Here is an 11,978-nt window from a genome sequence, read left to right as displayed (position 1 = left end):
AACTCTGGTTTGTAACCTGTTTCTGGCGTTTAACTTCAGAATAGGGCAGAAAGTTGGCGTTTAAATGCCAGTTTGCATCGTCAAAACTCCGGCAAAGTATGGACTATTATATACTGGAAAGCCCTAGATGTCTACTTTCCAACGCAATTGAGAGCGCGCCAATTGGGTTTCTTTAGCTCCAGAAAATCCATTTCGAGTGCAGGGAGGTCAGAATCCAACAGCATTTGCAGTCCTTTTTCAGCTTCTGAATCAGATTTTTGCTCAGGTCCCTCAATTTCAGTCAGAAAATACCTGAAATCATAGAAAAACACACAAACTCATAGTAAAGTCCAGAAATGTGATTTTTGCATAAAAACTAATAAAAAATACTAAAAAGTAGCTAAATCCTACTAAAAACTGTATGAAAATACCCCAAAAAGTGTATAAAATATCCGCTCATCACGCGCTTTGTTTTTCTTTGTTGAGGCCAAGAAAACGTTGAAATGTTTCAATGTAGCACTCCTTTGGTTAGAGCGCTGGTGCAGTGGTGGAGCTTGAAACAAAATTTTGGGGGCCAGATAGAAGATAATTGTCAAGATGCTTTTGATATGGACTCCGTTTATGATAAGCTCGTCTAACCTCATCTCTCTGATTTGGGTGATATTGCCAAATTTAAAGCCGTTTTTCAGGGTCTTGTTCCAAAGAATTAAGGTCAAACTCATCAGATGCAACTCTTTGAACTTTTGGAGGTTGTATCTCACTTTTTTCGTGATTCATTAAAGTAGAAAAACTATCTACAAGTGTTGATATTGTAAAAGTTATATGATCTCCTTCTTAAATATTAGCCTTCCTCTTAAAAAATGCATCAATTCTTTGATTTTTCATGATTATTTTATATAAAAATTTGAATATATATCCTGTAAAATATGTAAAAAAGAAGTTAGAATGACAAATATTAAAATTTATAATATTTATTGAATTTTTTTATCAATTTATACAAATACAATAATATCAATACTTATTGAATATTCTAATATTTTTTAGGATATAAAAAATTAAATTAGATAAATAGTAAAATGTAAAATGTAAAATAATACTAAATTACATAAATAAAAAATACCTAATTTTTTATATTTGAACTCAAAGGTAGAGAAAGTGTTGCTTATTGAATAGAGAAGAGCTGCGAAATACAAATACACTTAGTTAAGTCCAAATCTAACATGTTTTGAATATTTAAAACTAAATTATTGTGCAATAAAATAAAAGATGAAGATTGAACTTTGGTATTTTAAGTCATAGCAAAGTATTTGAATCAATTGAACTAATTTTTTATTTTTTGAAAAAGTATTACTAATTTTTTTACCAAAGTTTGGGGGGCCATGGCCTCCCTTGTCTTAACTAAACTTCGCCCCTGCGCTGGTGCCTTGTTTTTGAGCTTCCTTGTAGAGTTGGGACATTCAACGTAGCGCCCTTGCTTGGTTAATGAACGCTTGCTCCTTGGCTTTGTAGCGCTCTCTTTATGTTTGAACGCAGCGCTGATGCCAATTGGCTTTAATAATGCCAATGCATTCATTCCTTTTCACTTGGCCTTGGCATTAGTTAAATGATTCATGCATGCAAGCCTTATTAATTCCTAATGCCAAATGCCAATTACGTAGATTCATTCTTAATTGGCATTATCAATTTAAATGCATGCATGCTTTCATTTGCCTAATTTAATTAGTAATGCCATTTGCTTATCTTTAGCATTCATTCCTTGGCATTATTAATTAAATGTTTCATGCATGCATAAGCATTAATAATCATATGCATGCTTTATTAATTCACTTAGCAATGCGGTTGCCACTTCATACATGCTTTCATTATTAATTCATGCATGCATAAGGCATTAATGCATAATAGTAAGGCCAAGACTTCATGGTCATGGGCTACGCTTTTAAAAGCGTGGCCTAAGGTCCAAAGCGTGCTCAATCTTCAAAGCGTGCCACAAAATTCTTTTTTTCTTCTTTTGAGCTGATTTTGTGCTATTTTGCTTCTTTTTCCACTTATTTCCAACACAAATTTATAAAATCAAAAGATCAAGAAAATATACCATTTAACATAAAAGAATGCAATATTTAGACACTAATCATCAGTTTCTTATATGAAAAAGCATAGAAAAACATGACATGATGACATGTCATCACCAAACACTGCCTAAAGACCCTCTGCCCTGCTTCAATTTAAGTACAATTCTAAGTTAAAAGCTTGGGTGCTACCTTGTTATCGAAAATAATGCTATCACTATCTACTTGTGTGCGGTGATCTTGTTGTTGGCAATAAAAATAATTTGTCTAATAAATTAAAAAATATATGTCACAGTAAATTTTGTGCACCTGTCTTGTGCATCTGTCTTGTTTTTAATTTTTGTACCATTTAGCTTATATAATAGAATATGGGACTGTTTGCATCACTCTTTCAAGAAATCAGAATGAATATATAAATGAAGTGAAACCATCTATAATTCTATATAGCCTTAGGCTGGCTTGGATCATGAGATTCTGCATATTATGCTTGCCTTTTAAGTTTTTCTGCCCCAGCTGAGAGGCATCCCTAGAAACTAGAGCTATGATTTTATCACATTAAATGGTGTTATATTTTGTACATAGAGACAAGTAAGAATTTCAATTGGATCCCAATTTCTTTTAAGTAAATCTAATATTTATTAATAAATGTAAACAAAATATTTATATAGTACAAACGAAATATATATTTTAAAATAATTAAACATATTTTATTTACAAATATATATTATTAGTTTGCAGTGTTGTAAATATCGGTTTGAATAAATACTATAATTATTTTATTTATTTAAAAAATCCAATTCAAATTTCTCTCTTAAGTAAAAACAAAATAAATATCTAGATTTAAGGAAATTCATTACCATGAAGTAATTTCTGTTGTCTGAATTATATTGATTTTTTAAAACTTTTTTTACAATATATATAATTATGTTATTAGGTTTTATTATAAGATATAAGTTTCAGGTGCAATAATACTAAATAAATTTCAAAAAAACTATTATATATTTTGTAAATAAAAAATTTCACTAAACTTAAAAGAAATCTCAGGACGCTCGTTCAATCCTAAATATTTTCAAAATTTGATTGATTGCTTTAAACATTTTTGCAGCAAATTAAAGGCTGTGTATTATTATTGTGTTTGTCTTGATCTGCATGCCAGTTACATCTTTCTAACACTGAAATGTCTATTTTCTTATTATTATCACTTTCTTCATATAGCCCAATGCCCTTTTTCATCTGTTTTCCTTTATTCACAAATTCAATATGTGATAAACGAAATTCTAATTAATAGCCATATTTATACACTAAAAATTTTGTTGTTTTGCCGTTATCTCTTGAATGATTTAATTGTTGCTGCTGCTGCTGGGTCCCAAATCTGTTTGATTATATCAATTTAATTCTTACTGAATGATGATTGGTGCTGAATTCGTGGTTAAATGGTTGCATATGGCAATTACAATTTTTTTTGTCTGTAATTTTTACAGTTATTTGTGGTTAAGATTGAAGGCAAAAGTTTTTAGTTAAGGTCTTCCAAGCAGATTTTGTCAAAACGTTGATCGTGTCATGGCAAGGTATAATGCATACTTTAATTCCGTTTGATTTGTTAGTTTTGAAGTTACAATTTAACTTATTATATTTGTACTATAAATTCTATGTTTTTCTTTATTTGTTTTACCTCAATGGGTTTCTAGAGAATTACTTCTAAGACTAGGAACTATTTTCCAACCTAATTACAAGGCTTTGAAAGTCCTTTTCATTGCCCATTCCCTTTATAGCGAATAACACCATTCCTCTTCTATTCTTGTTATCTTCACTTTGCGACCCCCTATAAATTTTCCTCCTAAAAAATTTAATAATTATCGATTAGGTTTTGTGATATGCCAAAGGATTGGATGGATCTACCGAGGTATAGCGAAGAGTATATCAATGGTGTTATTAGCTTTTTAGACTTTGCATACTCCGAGGGAGAACCGGACGGACGACAAATTCAATGTCCTTGTAAGAGGTGTTGTAACACTAATTGGTATAGAAGAGATGTGGTATTTGACCATTTAGTAGCCGACAGATTTGTTAAGGAATATAGAACATGGATTAATCATGGCGAATGGGCAATCCCGATGGCGGTTGAAGATGACACGGATGATGAAGAAGTTGCACGCGATGACATCGAAGGACTGCTTAATGATGCATTTGGAGATGTATCTCATGCTGAGGGTGTTACTGTAGGTCAAAATGAAGATGCTAAAAAGTTTTACAATTTAATAGATGGGGCAAGTCAAGAGTTATACCCAGGTTGCAAGAAATTTTTTATATTATCTTTTACCATCCGTCTGTACTTGTTAAAGTGTTTGCACGGTTGGAGCAATGCCTCCTTCACTTCACTTCTTGAGCTATTGAAAGAGGCAATGCTTGACATTAACATACCTTCATGTTTTCATAAGATAAAGGCTATGATAAGAGATTTAGGTCTGGATTATAAAAAAATTGATGCTTGTCCTAATGATTGCCTCCTGTATAGAAAAGAACTAAAGGATGAAAAACAATGTCGTGTGTGTAGAACTTCTCGATATACTGAAAATTCTAGTGATAATAGTAAGAACCAACCTGACAAGAAAGGTCGGCCTATTCCTACAAAGACTCTGAGATACTTTCCTATAATTCCAAGACTTCAGAGATTATTTATGGGCTCAAAGACGGCAGCTAGTCTGAGGTGGCATGATGAGGAGTGCGTAAAAGATGGGACGTTAAAGCATCCTGCTGATGGCTTGGCATGAAAGAACCTTGATGAAATGGATGAAGAATTCGCAAAAGAATCTCGCAATATTAGACTAGGATTGTTAAGTGATGGGTTCAACCTATTTCGTAGCATGAACATTTCATGGAGCACGTGGCCCGTGATGCTGATGGTATACAACTTGCCTCCGTGGATGTGCATAAAACCTGAATATTGTATGCTTTCTTTGCCACAATCACCTGGTAAAGACATTGATGTGTATCTATAACCATTGATAGAAGACTTGAAGTTGTTGTGGGAAATAGGGGTCAAAACCTATGATGCGTCAAAGAATGAGACCTTTCAAATGCGGGCAGCTCTTTTGTGGACAATCAACGATTTTCCTGCTTTTGCTATGTTGTCTGGGTGGAGTACAAAGGGAAAATTGGCTTGTCCTTGTTACAACAAAAATACCTGTAGCTTACAACTAAAACATAGTCGGAAGACAGTTTATATGGACCATTGTGTCTTTTTACCAATGGATCATCCATGGAGAACCAATACAAGGTTTTTTAATGGGAAGCAGGAATTAAGACCCCCTCCACCTGTTATAGAAGGACCTAAAATTTTTGAGATGATACAAAATGTTGAGAATGTCTTTGGGAAGAAGAAAATTACATCAAATAGTTTCCCATGGAATTGGCAAAAAAGATCAATTTTCTTTGAATTGCCTTACTGGCACAAGAACCCACTGCGTCACAACTTAGATGTCATGCACATAGAGAAGAACATACTTGACAGTGTAATTGGAACTCTCTTGGATATCCCAGGCAAGACAAAGGACCATTTGAATGCTCGATATAACTTAAAATATATGGGTATCTGGAAAAATCTTCAACCAAAGGAGGTGAATAATGGCAAGAGAACAAAGTTGGCAAAGGCATGCTTTTCTATGACTGTTGCAGAGAAGTCAATTTTTTGTGGTGTTTTGAAGACAACAAAGCTACTTGATGGTAGTGCTTCGAATATATCACGCTGTGTACATCTAGGAGAAAGAAAAGTATCTGGGTATAAGACCCACGATGCTCACTTTATGCTTCACTATTTACTACCAATACCGATTAAAAGCATCCTTCCTGATCATGTGGCCATTCCGTTGATTCGACTAAGTTTCTTTTTTTGTCGCTTGTGCAAAAAGTTCATCACATTGGAAGAGATATATCTACTGGAGTTAGAGATTGTGGAAACATTATGCCACCTTGAGAGGATCTTTCCCCCTAGTTTTTTTTACATAATGGTTCATCTTCCCATTCATTTAGCAAATGAGGTGAGATTGGGAGGTCCGGTGCAGTTTCGTTGGATGTATCCTTCGGAAAGGTACATTTGTACATTAAAGTCATGTTCGCAATAAAAGTTGGCCCAAAGGTTCTATTGCAGAGGCATATCTGGCAGAAGAATGCTTAACTTTCTGCTCAAGATACTTGCATGGAGGTGTGCAAACAAGACTTAATAAGCAGCCTCGGAATGATGATGATCCTAACGAAGACAAAGTTGTGCCATCAAAGTTGTTTTCTAACAAAGGTCGTTCGTTAGGCGTGGGAAATGGAGAACCAATTAATCTAGATGACATAGCAATTGCTCAAGCCCATGTGTATGTATTACACAATTGTGAAGAAGTCACAGATTATGTTAGGTAACTTAATTAAACTTTTTTTTTATTCCGATCAAGTTCACCCATATTTTTTATATCAAACCTAACTATTATTAATTATAGAGAGCTTGAGGAAGAGGTTAACAATCAGCGGGGAACGAAATGGAGAAAAGCAAAAGTTCACAACAAAACGTTCGCACAGTGGTTTGAAACTCGTGTGAGGGATCCAAATGTGCCTTTTTGGCTAAAAGAATTATCTCGAAGTCCAAGCTCTGTTGCAAGAAGATTTTCTGAATATGTAATTAATGGATACAGGTTTCACACGGTGGAGCGTGAGGCAAGGAGAAAAACACAAAACAGTGGTGTCACATTAACTGCTTTAACTTCAAGCTTTGCAAGTGCTAAAGATCAAAGTCCAATCCAAGACAATGTAACTTATTATGGTAGGTTGTCTTATTTCGGTGTGAGTGGTACGATGCTGGGAGAGAAAAGTATGGGCTTACATTTGTTCACTTCCATAAGAAATGCTTCCAGAATGAACCTTTTATACTAGCATCTCAAGCACATTAGTGTTTTTATGTGAAAGATCCGTATGAACCTTTTATACTAGCATCTCAAGCACATTATGTTATAGAAACTGTCCCAAGAGACTTATTTAAAACAAGCGACGAATCTGAGTCTGAGGCCTGTCAAACACACTATAGTGAACAACACGAGCGTATAACGAGCCCTGCCATACCATCTGATGATGGTGAACTTATTATGGAGAGGACTGGTTTACGACCCACAGTTATTGAAACGGTTCCCCAAGTGACTTCTGCCCAAGAATATGAGGCAGACTTCATTGGAGATTCTGATTCTGATTGGTCATCCTAAGCAATTTATTGCTTAATATGTACATATGTATACTTAAATTTTCGTCTTCACCTTTTTATTTGTAAGTAATACTTAGTTTTTTGTTAATTTGTTAGTCTCTTACATTTTTCTTATATTGATTTTGATGGGTATATTGACTTTACTTAACTAATTTATTTGTGTAGGAATAAGGAATTTATTGATCTTAAAGCTACATCAAGTAAGAATTTGCTTAGCCAATTTGAGGCTAAGAGACAAAGGATTGTAACTGAACGCAAGAAATATGAAATGGAAGCTGTAGCTGCTAATGATAAGGAGAAATCTAAGCGAAGGGTGGATGAACCATAAAGTCAATTGGAGATGCGTGCAACCAAAGGGCAGAAGAAATCCATGTCAAAGAAGCTGGATTTTAGTCATCTGCAAAGCACATTCGATTCTATTAGCAAAAGGACTAATTCCATGCCTACCACCTTGGAAGTACAGCCAAACATTCCTTCACAACAGCCCAAAAATAAAAAGAGAAAGGAGCTATTGACTATGCCTACTGCTGAGAAAATCAAGAATGGAGTGCAGGGTGGAAAATCAACACAAGGCTTGAAGAAGTCTAAGCCTACAAACATGGAGGTAGATGAACTTACAAGGAAGCTCGAAGCAATTCGTAAAAGGAATAGCAACGTGTCAACAAGTCTAAACCAAGAGCAGAGTTGTCCAAGTTCTACTCAACTCACAATCAACCAAGGGCAGCAGCATAATATTCAACTCACAGATGAAGAGACTCAAACAGGGCAAGATGACACAACTTTGCCTTCTCCTGAAGCTACCCCACAAAATGAAAGTGCAATGTTGGAGCAAGGAATATCAACAAAAGGTAAGAGGATGCCAGGAGTAAAGGCTACAACAATTGACGAATTCTTAAAGGAAAATGGGATAGACGTGGAAATTGAAGGACCAAGAACTGAACTAAGTGAGGACGGGGAAGAAAGCATGGCACTTGATAAAGACTATTATCAACATGTGATGGAGGACATTGATGATGAAGAAGGTACTGTTTTACTATTTTTGTATCTTCTCTTGTAAATTGTAATGCTTCTTTTTTTAATTGGCATCACTAATTAGTCCTTAATCTATTTCCTAATGAATAAAACTAGGAGATCCAAAGAAGAAGAAAACCCGTGGAAAAATAACTTGCAAGGAGATTTATGCAAGGACTATAGAATAGCGGGAAGAAGTCACTTTTGATATTGGACAGCCCGTAGGACCAACCGACCAAAGTGTTTCTAATTTAACTAGTTTTGTTGGCACTATTGGTAGAAATAAAAGATTCGTTAGTCTTTTGTACACTAGTTGGCATGCTGTTCCTTCTAAAGCTAAGAAGTTCATGTGGGACTATGTTAACATAAGACACTCGGTAATTATTGATTTCAATTTTTTTATTCAGCACAAGAGCATATAACAATTACTTATAATCATGTAGACCAAGTTTATCCTCCCAGACAGTGGAGAAAAGTGGGTAATGCAAGCGATTCGAGATGTTTGGAAGTGGTTCAAAGGAAAGATTAAGCAAAAGCACTTCATTCCCTATGATACTATTGAAGATATGGTGAAGAATCGACCCCCAAAAGTACCAGAAAGTGGTTTCATAATATTTAACGAGTGAATGTGACATATTTTTAGTGCTTTAGCTTAATAATGCAGCCTTGCTAGTAGATTTGCCTAACTCATTATGCTGCACGTGTTAGTAACTGTATGCTAACTTTTTATTCAGTTCTAGTCAATAAGTCAAAGAAACAAGCAACAAAAGGAAAAATAGAAGTTTCCACATCGCCTGGGGCCAATCAATTTCGGAAGAGTACGAGTGGCTATGGTAAACAGTAGATTTATATTTATTAGAATTTATATTTGCATAAATTGAAGGAAGAAACCGAAGTAAGATCTTGTTTTGCAGCGAGCAACAAAGGAAACAAACGAGGAACCAAAAAGGTTTGAGATGTTCATTGCTATCCGAACAAGTCAGAAGAGGAAAGAAGTGGATGAGGAAACACAGACTGCTGTTGTAAGAGTTCATTGAATCATTCATAATTACATTTCAAATTTAGGATATGGTAACTAATTTAATTCTAAATGTTTCTTCTATGCAGGAAGACTTCCAACACCACCAAGCTACTGGTGAAACAGAAGAGAAAGCATTTGAGGCCTTATTCGGGAAAGAACAACCAGGTCGGGTAAGGTTGTATGGAAGATCTGTGACAAAAACTGATTTAAAAAACATGCTGAAATTAATGAAATCAAGAATTAGCACAAAGAGGAAGTGTCCAGTTTGAAGGATAAACTTGGACACATGGAGGCCCAACAGCAAAAACAAGAGGAAGAGATTCATGGGTTGCGAAATATGATCAAGTTAATACTGCAGTGATCGGAACCTGGAATGAGGCCAGAAGAACTAGAAGCTTTATTACAAGACGCCCAACAGTTTCCGATTGATGCGAATAGCGGCCATGGATCAACTCATTTTCCGAACTTAGATGTGGTATATCCTTATCTATTCCTTGTTCCATAGTTTTTTACTTGCATTTACATTAATTGCTATGGCTGGAAATGTTTGTTGGCTTTATTAACAATGAAGTTGTATTGCTATGGCTGAAATTTGTTTGTGCAATTCTGGTTGTTGTATTTCTGATTTTGTGCACTTGGTAATATGAATTTGTCCCTATATCTAATTTAAGTGTGAAAGTCTGGTTAATTAGTGCATGAAAAATGCTATAGGGACATATCAGGATTGTGTTAAAGGAAATGGAAGAAAGAAACACCTGCAGATTTTCATGGTTTGAATGAAACAAGATAATACATAATTCCTTGAATTCACCTCTTTTGTCGTGACCATGTTATTTTTTTTAGTATATTCTTTCTTGGTTTACTATGTCTACGTGTTCCATTTAATTTTTATAATTATGAATGTCATTATGAATATTTTTTAACTACTTTTCTATATAATTATGCAGGGTAACAATGAAGATTAAGCAATGAAGATTAAGCTGACTATTATTGTGGTTTATTGGCTAAGATAGAGTGCTATTTAGAATCTTTACATGTATGGTTGACTAATGATTTTTATTAGAAGATACTTTTATTGGCTAAGGATATTATGGTTTTGATATGGCTATGCTTACTTTAGTGTGAGATGTATGAATTTTTACAGTTAACTTCATTCTAGTACTTTTGGATCAATATTATAAATATATTTTGGTTAGAGATAATTTTTATTATTTAAAGAAATTATTTAGTATAATTATGTATTTATTTTTATTTTGTAATATTCAACTCATTTAAATAAAAATGCAGAATTATTATATATGTAATCATATTAACTATTATGTTGTATTAATAATTATTAGATATATATATACAGAAAAAAAAACGAGGCCTAAGGCTACACTTATATACAGTAGCTATAGTATACAAAAAAAAAAGAGACATAAGGCTACACTTATATACAGTAGCTATAGTATACAAAAAAAAAGGGGGACCTAAGGCTACGCTTATAAAAAGTAGCAATGATATACAATGTGGCTACGCTTTACAGGTGATGCAGTAGCGTTGAAAAGCGTAGCCTATTCTGGAAAAATGAAAGCTAAAAAGCGTAGCCTTTGGTCCTGGACAGCATCACTTGAAAAGCGCACCCTATTCCCAAACGCCAAAACGTAGCCCTTGGTACAGAAAAGCGTAGCCTTTGAGAATAGGCAACGGCCGAATAGGAATCACCCCAAAAAGTGTAGCCGTAGCCCAAAAAGCATAGCCGTAGACTAAGACATCATTTTTTTTTCACTTTAGGCTACACTATGGGTATTTTTTCTCCATAGTGTCCTTTTATAAGAGAATAGGAAACATAACTGTAGCATCACTTGAAAAGTGTCTCCTTAGATATTTTAAATCACTTATAAAGCGTAGCCGTATCTGAATAGCTATGGGTACATTTTTTACACCAAAGAGAACGCTTTTAAAAGTAACCTATTTATTATATTTTGGGTGCGCTTTAAAAGTGTTGCCTAATCTATCTAAGACTAAATCGCCCAACACTTGGTCATTTTTTACCCAATTCACCATACTACACACCAAAGTAACTTAGCCAAATTAGAGAAGAAGAACATAACTACTCTTACCACCAACACTCTGTGCCTCTCAACCCGAAATACATTTTGTCGTCACCAACGCTAGCCACTCGAGAACCATCGGTCGCCGCCACTCCAGAACCGTAGCTCTTCTTTCACACTCACCACTCCTCTTCCCCACTCGACACTAACCACTCAAGAACCATCGGTTGTCTTCGCTGCGTGCTCACATCGAGAAGACTCTGCAGTCAGCATCGTCCTCCCGTCGCTCACCATCGTGGAGAAGGTATGTATTCACCCTTATTTGGTTCTAAAATTGAGAGGGTTAAAGTTTCGATTTTAGGGTTTTCAATTGTTCTCTATAAATCGCGTCTATTGTTTTGTCTTAGAACCTTTTTTAATGGAAAAATGATACAATCCTATAATCTACTATAAGTTATCAAATATACATCCAAAACATGGTTAGGTCAAAACACTATAAGTTAATTAATTGATTATTGATTAGCTCTTACTGCTGTTTGTGATTATTCATTATAAATGTGCTGCTGTCCTGCTATTCTTTGTGCTTTTGTGGCTTAATTGTTATTAGATTGTGACTGTCTTGATCAAAT

The sequence above is a fragment of the Arachis ipaensis genome, chromosome B4 (assembly GCF_059453495.1).
Source record: "Arachis ipaensis isolate K30076 ecotype BB chromosome B4, ASM5945349v1, whole genome shotgun sequence".
NCBI classification, from domain to species: domain Eukaryota; kingdom Viridiplantae; phylum Streptophyta; class Magnoliopsida; order Fabales; family Fabaceae; genus Arachis; species Arachis ipaensis.
This window is presented reverse-complemented; position numbering follows the sequence as displayed.